General features: G+C 35.3%; 1 non-coding gene across 1 annotated transcript; it reads right to left on the bottom strand.

Annotated features, from left to right (window-relative positions):
• Nucleotides 1-712: 712 nt before the first annotated feature.
• On the bottom strand, nucleotides 713-787 carry TRNAP-UGG (transfer RNA proline (anticodon UGG)). The gene has a single exon. It is a non-coding gene; the product is annotated as a tRNA-Pro (tRNA).
• Nucleotides 788-11777: the final 10990 nt, after the last annotated feature.

Genomic DNA, 11777 nt, shown 5'->3' with positions numbered 1-11777 from the left:
GAGGGTCTTATGTGTAAACTCCAAACGAGGACCTTAAGAGGGTTAACAGCTTGGCTTCCGTGTATAGCTGGGCTCACGATGATGGTAAGACGAAATAAATAAAATCCACATCCCTTGACTTGAGACCCAGGAGTTAATCATACAACAGTATATTATTTTAGAAAGCTACACCTTGGGATAGTAAAAAGCTAAATCAAAATTTAGGAGGGACCCTAAGCACCCACTCACCTCTATCCGTATAATTGATTAAGTGAGTTAAGTGGAATAATTGGTCGGGCATTTTATGTATAAAAACAACTGTCTTATTTCGTGGTTTTAGTTGCGGCTGCAAGTATTCTTTATTCTTTTTATTATTGTTATTGTTATTATTATTATTATTATTATTATCATTGCATGTGCAGTACAACTTGCATATGTTTATGTGATCTGTTCATTTTATGAAGTGTTAATTTACTAGAAAACTTGTAGAATAAGATTTAGGATTTAGATTTCTGGGCCATTTAGCCCGTCACGATTTGAGGGATGACGTCTCTCGGCGAGCACACAATCTGGGTAAGGGGAAGGAAGAAAGGATTGGGGAGAGAAGGAGGCGGCCTGGGACCTATAAGTTAGGTACCACCCCGGCATTTGCCTGGTGTGAATGAGGAAAACCCAGGAAAACCTCATTCAGGGTGGCTGGCCTGAAAAAACGTGTTACACTTTTTCGACCGAGTGACCCCACCGGGAATCGAACCCGGGACCGCTCGCACCCAAGGCGAGAGCGTTAGCGACTACGCTACGCGGGGCCACATTGTAGAATAAGAGTATAAAATATTTAGTGTTTGTATTTTTGAGGGTTACAAGGATGAAAGAAAATCCCAGTTGGCCTAAGAGGTATCGAAAGGCCTATAATATGCTCTTCTTTTTACTGACTACCGTACATTAGATATGGGAAGCTATGTTTGTATTAAATTATATTAGTAATTTGTGGACGTTATAAAGTACTTTAAAGCTTTGAGGATGCATATTGTATTATTATGTTTTGTATAAATTGACGATGACTAGAAAGTTACTAAGAGAAATTTGTATTTTAGTAGCCAAGTTTAATTAATGAGCAGATTAGCACGATGATCTCCTAGCTTACTAGGTCTGTTCTTAATGAACTTTTCAAAGTATCAGGTTATTACAAAATAAATATCACTGTTGAAATAACTCTGGAGACGTAACCATTTGACAGAATCTTACCAAACTTGGTAAAAGTATATTTGGGAACATGCAGAAGCGATTGGTGTAGAAAATATAAATAGTTCCAAATTTCGCCACCAGAGGTAATTGTGGCACTATACAACACCAAGTAAGTGCTACGCGGAAGAAAATCGACACTGGTAAAGTTAATGCTAAATAATAAGAAAAGCTGTAATTACTTTTCCTGTGGGTCTCGAGGCATTGATTAGCAATGCTATTAATACTGCGTGGCCATTGGCGGGTTTATATGGGGAGGTAGCTTTTGAGCTGGACCGTCTCTTTAAAATTCTTGGATATCTTACAAAAATGAAGTTAAATGTTAGTCTTTCCCGTACCTATAAACTGCAAGCTCCCTCCAATATTCCAGGAAAAATCAGTGTCAAATCTTGCTTCCAGAGGCTATTGTGTTTCTGTTCAGTGTTAAGTACGATAAATGTGGTATGGAAGATAAATTATATTATTGATATTCAATGAAAGAAAGCTCGTAATTATGTCCCCGTGTAACGCGTGGCATTGATTGGTACTTATATAAATAACACCAAAGGCAGATGTGTTATCGGCGAGATGGTGATATGAGGTTCTGCCTAAAGGCAGGTCTTTGACGTGAAGGTCCCTGGGCAAGGAAAACCCATGGTGATTATATGATAACGTTCTAAGGATTGACCTACAGGTTAACATGGGATCCGACTCACAAGTGTCTTCAACGGAAATGAAACCCGTGACCCCTTGATCACAAGGCAAAGGTGTGAGAAGAAAAAGAAGCAACACATCGGATCACCATCATTAATTCAAATCTGCAATGTAGTGGCTCTCAAATCTGTATCTCAGAAACACATGCAGGGGTGAGTAATCACCTGTAAAGGTATTTACAGCCTTTCTTATCCTTTAGGATCGCTAACGTCTTTTTCTTACACGCTGCACTTACTGGCATTGTACAGCGCCACAATTAACTGTGGTGGGGAAAATTAGAACCAATTTTGTTTTCTACATCAATCGCCTCTGCATGTTCTCAAAAATATTCCTACCAAGTTTGGTTGCATCCTGTTGAGTGGTTACGTCTTCAGAGTTATCTGAACAGCGATACTTATTTTATGATAACCTGGTATGAGTGATACACGTAAACAAAGAAGACGTTTATGATGGAAAGGAAACTTGAGATTGGTAAAATTGAAATGTGTTACGACGGAATTAGGAAGCCTGTCGTGTAAAATATGTAATTTGTTTTGAAATGAAAATGAGAACTCAAATATTTCCAGATTTAAATAAGAAATGTACGTTAATAAAAAACATCAGAATTTCATCACCAGTCTTTGCTTCTTGGCTCAGAGTGCTCTTGCTTCTAACAGTGCTCTTAGTACTGTTATAATAATAATAATAATAATAATAATAATAATAATAATTATTATTATTATTATTATTATTATTATATTATTATTTTAATTCTCAGCAACCTTTCTAACTGTTGCAGTGCATTACCTTACATGAGGACTTTACACATTTTTCATTCACAGAACAAGAATAAGATAGTCCATTTCTAAATATTTAATCATTTCTAAATATAGAACCATTTGTAAATATTTACTTCAGTTATGATTTCGTCTGCTGCCAATCTTTTATGAGTCATATCATATAATTAATAAAAATACAAAGAGAAAAATGTTCAATCCTTTAAAAGTGCGTTAAAGTAATTCAAAAAAATGGAAATATTTGACCTTTAACTAAAACTGAATACTAGAGATTTATAAATCAGTAACAAAGAGGGTCGAAGGGAAATTAACTGAATTCTCAGAACGCAGAACGCAGTAATTCCTAGTTTCCCCAGACTCAATTACGTTTTAATCTAACTGCTCTTCCACTTCAAAGACCAAAAATTCTTCCGCTTCTTGCCAAAGTGCAGACAATAATGGAGTCATAAGAGCATAAAGTTTGCACTCCAACAGATGTTATTATTTTTTTTAACTACGAAACTTGGTCACCAAATCAAGAAACACTAAACGCAAAGCATTAAAATCATGATGGGATTTTATTCGTGTAGATTATAAAGATTTTTTATTACTTCTTTAAAATAAAGTATGAGTAGTAAATAAGTTATGCTAGAGTTGTAGTTTGACAAGTTATAACAATCTTTAACCTACAGAAAATTAATAGAACATAAAACCATTTTGGTATCGATGATTTACATGAAATATAGCTATTTGAATCAAACTTTTGACTTTGGAGATTGCTCTGAATTGCTATAATTTGCACAAAATTTAACATCTTATGTACCTTTAATGATTATAATTTGTTTAGATGTCCATGTAGTGTTTTTGGTGTGAGTTGAATAATCGTGTACATCTTTGGCTGTTTTTCAATGGCAACTTCATGTTTAAAAATGGTTCTATGCAGTATTGCATTTTAATATGTCCTCTACATATCGAAAAGAGAATGCTTTTATTGTTTCCTGATACTAGATAAGTTAAGGTGAATCGTAATTACAAGGTGGGCATTGAAAAATAATGCTGTGAATTCTCTTGATATGCATAATTACTTTCGCATTTCATCAAATTATATAGTTTAAATATAACATTTATGTTATAGTTCATAGGATGCTACTTTCCTCTCTTCATACTGAGGATGAACCAAAACCGGAAGGTAGCTTAAACTGTGCATGAAAAGTCTATAAGCGAGAAATAAGCCTCCTACGCTAGGCATGGTTTCCACGAGACCAATACATATTTCCTTTCAGTGACTTCAAAGGTACATTGGTTCAATATTGATTTAAATACAAGTACGTTTACGAAATATAATGGAAATACGAGTATTTTAATTCTATATACAACTAACGTAAGCATATGCCTCTTTATATAATATGTGATATCTTGCTTTATATGAGTACTTATTAACACAGCTATTTACTTAATTTATTTCATATTTATTAATATTTCCAGTAACACGATTATCTCCAGTTTTGGCAATAACATAAAAGGGTGATGAATGATTTAGTTTCTGTTTCATGTAACAAATGCCCCTTGTTAGGGAGAGCTACTGTAAGCGTTGTTATTCAGAAACATGATTCGTAAATTCCGTGCAAGTTGCCAAATCCGGGAGATAGTGGATACCAAAAAAAAAAAAAAAAAAAAAATGTGACTTTAAAATTAATACATTTCTTCAAAATTATTTATTGAAGCGACATTCAATCCTTTTACTCAACCATCATTATGTTCCTGTCTATTCCGCGATAACTCGTAAAATTCATTCTATTCTAATGTTTCTAAGGTGTTCCTTCCTCACATCTCCGATCATTTTTCACCACTCTTAAACCTATTTGCTGATGATCTTTTGCAAATTTATTTCAGGAATTAGAAATTCAAAAATAAATTAGCAAGCACTCGGACGTTTACGTTAATATTCTCAATCGTTATCAACTACATATTTTTAAAAGAAATAATTTCAATTACGGTTATTAATTTTTGTTTTTCCAAGGAAAAATAACAACTTGTTACATTAATGAAAATCTACGTATTAAAAACAACATTTAAAATAATAATTAAATGAAAACTCAAATATGTTGTTATTTTTAAATAAATAAATATACATAAAAGGAACAGTTTTAAACATAAAAGTAATTACCGGTATATAACGTTTTGAAAGTCAGTTTTCATTTGAGAATATTGCTGGATTTTCTACGAGAGTAAAAGTGCAAAACTATTTTGAAACTTGTCTGTTTAAGAGATCGATTAATCAAATACTAATTCATTAGAATTTTCCTCTTCGAATGGTTTACTGTTGTTACAACCAGAGAAAAAACTTCAAACTCTGTGGTTTAGTCGGTTTTGTGTTTGTTTGTTTGCAATGTAGGCTTTTGTTTTACTTTCAGTATTGTAATCTTTCGCTCTTTCTAAACAGAACGAAATTCATGGTTTTCTTTGCAAATTCTGTAATTCATTTCATTCATTTGGTTTATATTTCCCCATTCCTTATTCGTTTTTATTTTCAGACGTTGATTGTGTAAACTGTTTCAATAGAATTATGCAAACAGTGGTTGAGTTTTTATTTATTTATCTTAGGCAAAAATTTCACTAGAATTTTCAATACCATTTCCACAAATAATATTGAGCATTTCATTTTTCTGCACAAAGAATGTGAAAACAATTATAATAATAGTTTATAGAATCAAATTAACTTCGTAAGTTATCCCCAGTAAGCTAAAGCAGACGATGATCACTGAAGTAAATAATGATGTTGAATGAGGAAAGAAAATGAAAAATGAAATACAAATACACGAACGGGTAGTTTACTAGAAATGAATGTAATATATGTCCATCGAACTAAACACATACTGTATATATGAGAAATAACATGACCAGTGAGCACCATGCTAGTATTGGTATAGATTATGGGTCACTTCGGCCGTGACTTTTGTCTGTGTCATTTGGATCTGCATCTTGCTTCGAAGAACCGGTCTAACTCGGTGATTAAGCAAATCTGGTGACAAGGACACACTCGGACAGACCAGGAGACCCAGATAATCCTGATGATCCAGTCACACCCGCTGACTCAGAGAGAACTGATGGCCTGTACAAACCTGGGGAAAAGACAGTCCTGATGACACAGCAACACCCTGTGACCCGTACAATCTCGGAGACCCAGACACTCCTAGTGATACAGTCACACCCGCTCACCTAGAGAGATCCACTGGTCCGTTCAACCCCGAAAAACGACAGTTGTAGCGCCCAGACAGTCCTGGTGACCCAATCACATTAGGTGGCTTGGAATAGACCTTGATAGCCAAACCTATGACTCAGAGAGACCCGGTGTCGGTCAGATATCGGAGACAGATAGCCCTGCTGAACCAGTTGCACCCAGTGACACAGAAGAGACCTTAGTACCCAAACCGGTGACCCAGAGTGACCTAGTGACGCAGAGAGTACTGGTGACGTAGTCATACCCGATGACCCAGAGAGACCAGGTAACCCGTACAGACCCGGAGACTCAGACAATCGTAGTGATCCAGTCTCATCCGGTGACTCAGAGAGACTCCTTTTAACAGGATAGAACTGAAACCCAAACAGACTTGATGATCCAGAAGCAAGAAATTTATTATAATCTCTGCAGCATTGCTCTAGAATGTAATACTTAATCATTGATGTCCTATACTTGAGCTGGGACATTTGTTTGTTTGATTCTCGGTGTTGCATTTATTAATCAGGGTACTATGTTTTGAACATTTCAAGTTTCGAAAGACATAATTTCATATTTATTTATTTCCTTACACCTGGGTTATGCGCATATCATATACAAAAAGAATTAACAAAACATATATTCTTCTTATATATTCTTAAACAAGTTATATATTCTTAACATGTTTTATAGATATATTAAACTATGATTATTGCTCGTAAGAGAAATGTGTAACTCACTTATTCTGTGATTCTGGTGCATTTGTACTATGACAAACCTTGTAGTTATCTTTCAATGCCACTTGACACACATTTATGTGCCATTCGTTGGTTTGATCACAATATTTCAAGCAATACCAATATACAAAAAAGGAAAAAACGTTCATTTACAAGATTGGCGAGCAGTACCAAACCACGTGTAAATCATTTCACTAAATCGAGCTGAATAAACTTTGTTGTTTTGGTCACAATATTCCAAGAAATAGCATATTTTACTTTACAAAATCATTTTTCACGCTGCCAACCATACTGGATACGAGATGATACATCCTTAATATTTTGTGGATATCTACTATCGACCATAAACATAAATACCACATTTCGCTTCTACAACTCCAGTGGTTTGAGCTGGACATTCGTTAGGTACATAATGCGGCATTTTGAAATCAGGATATCGCTTTTTTTTAAATATTTCGTGTCTTTTCGTCACCTACTGATCAACATGCATGCCAAATTTGGCTTTCCTAGCTTCAGCAGTTTGGTATGCCTATCTTTTCGACACATATTTTAAGCGGCCATCTTGGATCCAAATTGGCCATATATTTTTCAATATATGGCACCCAGTGACACAGTTTTATATGGCACCCAAAAGTTTTTGTTTACATTTTGACCCGCTGCCATTTCACACAGGGTTGTCGTAGAGAGTAGCGACTTGCTCATCTCTTTAATTTAACAACAGCTTTCAAACGATGTACTACTTAACCCTTCTGGCCATTTGAAACTTTTCAGTTTGACCCCACTTGGGACCCTGTGGGGGCCCTGGGACAACACGTTTTAACTTACATCGTTGTACTTTGAAAATAATACCACAAGTTTTTTCCTGTATTCACATTTGTTTCATCGTCTCCGATTTATAGGGGTGGCCATGCACTTTTCAGTTAAGTTTTTGTTTACATTTCGACCCGCCGCCATTTTGCACAGGGTTGTCGTAGAGAGTCGAGACTTGATCCATTATCTTTCATTCCACAACAGCTTTCAAACAATGTGCTACATAATCCACCTTGCTATTTGAAACTTGTGCCAACTCAAAACACCGTGCGGGGACCCTGGGGCAAACTTTTGTTTATCCCCAAAAGTGTTCCTTGAAAATGTTGGGATATGTGTTCGCCTAGTTTTCCATTTACCCAACCGTTTCTGAACAAATGACTCGGTTCAAACTATTCTGCCAGCTTTTTTACATTACAAAATATGTTGTATCTTGCGATATCCCGCCCTGTGGCACGTATAATCCGGGATTCGTCTAGTTATAACATATCAAATGTAAACACAATTATCTCGTTCGGATCTCAGCAGAGCCACTTCGTGACCCTCCCTTCCCACATAGCACAAGTACGTCTACGGGATGTCGGAGACTCAGCCCGCAATGGACTTCCCGTTATCCGAATGTGCTCCCGGGACATCCACAGGACTTCCGCGGGAGATCCAGATGTCCGCTAATATCCCGGGATACGGAATATTCAACGGGACCACGAAGGGATGTCTACTGGTTTTCCTTCGGACCTCCTATCCCATCTGGGATGTCCCGTGGACATCCTATATGGGAATCCTTTAGAACGTCCCATTCAGGACGTCCATGGGATGTCTTCTCATTGTCCCGATAATCCCGGGAACCGAATGGGATGATTGAGATCAAAATGGGACATCCCAGGGACGTAGTGTGCTATGTGGGTTGTCAGTCTACATACTTCATCACTTTGATAACGTATTAGTCGTCCGTCCTTTTGTCCATTAACAATTTTGAGGGCGCGGTGGATCAGTGGTAGAGCGTTCTCCTCCGGTGCTTCTGTTCCCTGGTTCGATCCCAGCTCGCGCCCTGTGAACTTTGTGGTGGACAAACACCGGGTTCGTGGGTTTTTCGTGGTTCTCCCATTTCCTCCCACTTTCTTCATTCCAACATTTCATTCATTTCTTTTTATCAAAGTCTCCACTAACCTAACCGGCATAACTGTAGGACGTAAAACTTAAAGATTTCATTTCATTTTTTTTCTTTTAACAATCTTTCCCCCACCATTTGTATCAAAAATTTACTATTTCTTTTCTGTATTGTCGTTCAACTTTAACTTTCTTGTAAGCTTTTCTAACGATTTTGTTTGCACTTCATATATATCATTAATACGAGCAAACTTATGGCATGGTATTGTTTTTTTTTTTCTTTAGAGAAATGAAATAATGATCTACTGAAGTAGTAACCTACTGAAGTGCACGATTATTATTATTATTATTATTATTATTATTATTATTATTATTATTATTATTAGTAGTAGTAGTAGTAGTAGTAGTAGTAGTAGTAGTAGTAGTAGTATTTTAAGAAACAGAGGCTATAATGGTTTTGTTATATTACGTACCCGTATCTTTTGAAATGATGACGAACCATATTAAATTATTAAAGTTGGTCTAGTGGTTAGAGCGTTGGAATCACATTCGCGTGGTTCGTGTTTCGATTATCGGTCGGTACTTCTCAATCTTCGGAGTCCACCCACCGTCGTGAGGTAAAGTGGGGAGTCACGTGAATAAAAATACGTAACGGGCACTAGGTCTAGAAAGCTCGTGATACGCCTGTTAGACGCAAGGCTGATAGTTTAGCCCATGGCTAACAGATGGCGCTGGAGCGGCTCAGACTTCCGAAGTGGTTTCATTTTCTTTGTTTTATTAAATTATTATATTGACTTGTAGTTGGCAAGAATCTCTTTGGTATTGTCAATAGCCGACATGAAGAAAAAGAGTTATTTTTAGTATCAATTTTTAAATATAATACTTTCTTATCAAATGATGCATCAAATGATAAAATACTATTTAAAGTCTTTATTTCAAATAATCGAAGAAACACATTAAAAAACTATACTAGTTATTAGAAACAATCAGAAACTTGTTTATATAATGCATAATATTGGTAATGAATATGGCTACGCTTTAGTACATTGTTCACTACACAATCACTTGACTAATAAACCACAAAGAGGCTCTACTGTTTTGAATGAGCTTGTAGACGTTAAACGTGAAGACAACGAACGTACGTATATGCAATTCATGTGCTTAAAGTTAAGATCGTACCTATTCTATTATCACTTGCTGAATGTGATGTGAAATTACTGATTTTACATGTAAAATAGCGTTAGACATTCGTTTATTCAGACCATGTAGAATTCTATTTGCCAGCGTGCAAACGAAAAGTTTTGGAACATAATCCATTTGAGTTTCTACAAATCAACATGACGGATGAAACTTCTTTGCGTCAACCTTTTAAATTGGATGACGCTCACGCCAAGAGTCATTAGTATTTTAGTCCCATTAAAAGCGTTGCATGATCTTTTATCTGCTTTGATTGGCGCGTTTGTGACTAATGGAGTGTTACCACCCTGGAAACCTAAACATCAGATTAATCTGGTCACATTTTTTATACTTTTTTAGAGTTCATATGTATGTGTGGGTGTTTGCTGGTTGGTCGAGGGTAGCTCACATCATTCTTCATTCCACTTCCCAGTTGTCCAAAATTCATTTTGTGAATGAGGAAAAAAGAGAACGAGGTAAACGCATACACTGAAAAAAAAGTTTGGTCTAATTGACCAAAAAATAGGTGCTGGTTACCAAATCGTTTGGTCAATATAGCGCCAACCAAACGCTTGGTCACCAGCACTAAATCATTTGGTCACGATTTGTTTGGTTGCAGGAACCTATTATTTGGTTACCAGTACCAAATATGCATTTGGTAATTTTGACCAAATAATGACCAAACAAGTAGAATTTGGTTGAGAATACCAAAAATTTGGTTAAAATGAACGAAATTTGGTTCTTGGAACCAAATAATTTGGTTGCAAATACTAAACCCGTATTTAGTGAATTTGACAATACCATTTGGTAGCAATTACCAAATACTGTTGCTATAGGTACTAAACTGAAAATAATACGAGGGTTATCACAAAATTCATGGGAAATTTTTTCTAACGAAAATGGTAACAAAGCAAGAAATTCTTAAACATGCAAATGGAAAGTTAATACATATGTAAATATTACGTATAAATTGGATATAAATACACATCCCATAATACGAACAATTATTTTTACTTTTTTTTCTCTCGTGCTATATTCTGATGGAGATGTGTATGTTTACAGAATTCCTTACATGTAACGTTTACGTATATGCTAACCTTCCATTTGGATATTTCAGAAGTTTTTGAAGCGTGACCATTTTCGTAAGAAAGGAAAAAAAAAGTTGCCATGATTTTTGCGGTAACCCACATATAAAGTTAGAAGTTATTGATTATAGTTATTAAGAACTTCTTCAAAAATAAGATTTACATATACACTTTGAAGCAACATACGAAATATGTACACGAATACATGTAAATTTAAAATTCTATGTATATGTACACAAAGTTTCAAATCAATTTTTTGAGGAAAATAAAACTATTTTATATTTAAAGAATTCACACATAACATTTTTCTACAAAATCATTTTACTGTAAATAATAATAGTAAAAAAAAACAGCAACTGAGTCATACAGGCTTCAAAATTAAACAATGATATTAACACCTGTTAAAGTACTGAAAGTAAGATTTTTAGATCAAAGCAAAACTTCAAGAAAAAAACATAAAGAACTTAAAGCAAACTTATGCTGTAATTTTACTCCCAGTAAACAACATTGAAGATTTTTCAAATAAATTAGAAACTAGTTGCTGAAAAACTTCGCATACGTATTTAAAATGTTAATGCAAGAAAAAAATTTATCTACGACTTTGGTCGGAAATACATATTTACGTAACTGGGGCCAATTTAAGATAATCAGTAGAAATGTTCGCAGGAGCGGCTACAATGAATAAAACAACCGGGAAACGTCGCACACGTATTCAGAATCTCACTATAAGTAAAGAGATTATTTGCGACTTCGGTTGGAAAAGCCTAATTACAGAAATGAGGCCAATTTAAGGTAAGTAGAACATACCTACTTTTCCGTAATTAAACGTTTCGGATCAAATTTAAACAACCCTCTCGTATCGAGGTACTCGACCGTATCCAAAGTTCCTCGATTGTTTTATTCAATGTAGTATCCTACGATCAATTCAAATAATTACATCAATATATTGATAAATTGAGAAAACAACCAATTTTGTCAC

This window comes from Thermobia domestica, chromosome 17 (assembly GCF_964235325.1).
Source record: "Thermobia domestica chromosome 17, izTheDome1.hap1.1, whole genome shotgun sequence".
NCBI classification, from domain to species: domain Eukaryota; kingdom Metazoa; phylum Arthropoda; class Insecta; order Zygentoma; family Lepismatidae; genus Thermobia; species Thermobia domestica.
The sequence above is the reverse complement of the archived record's forward strand: the minus strand, read 5'-3'. Positions and strand labels throughout refer to the sequence as shown.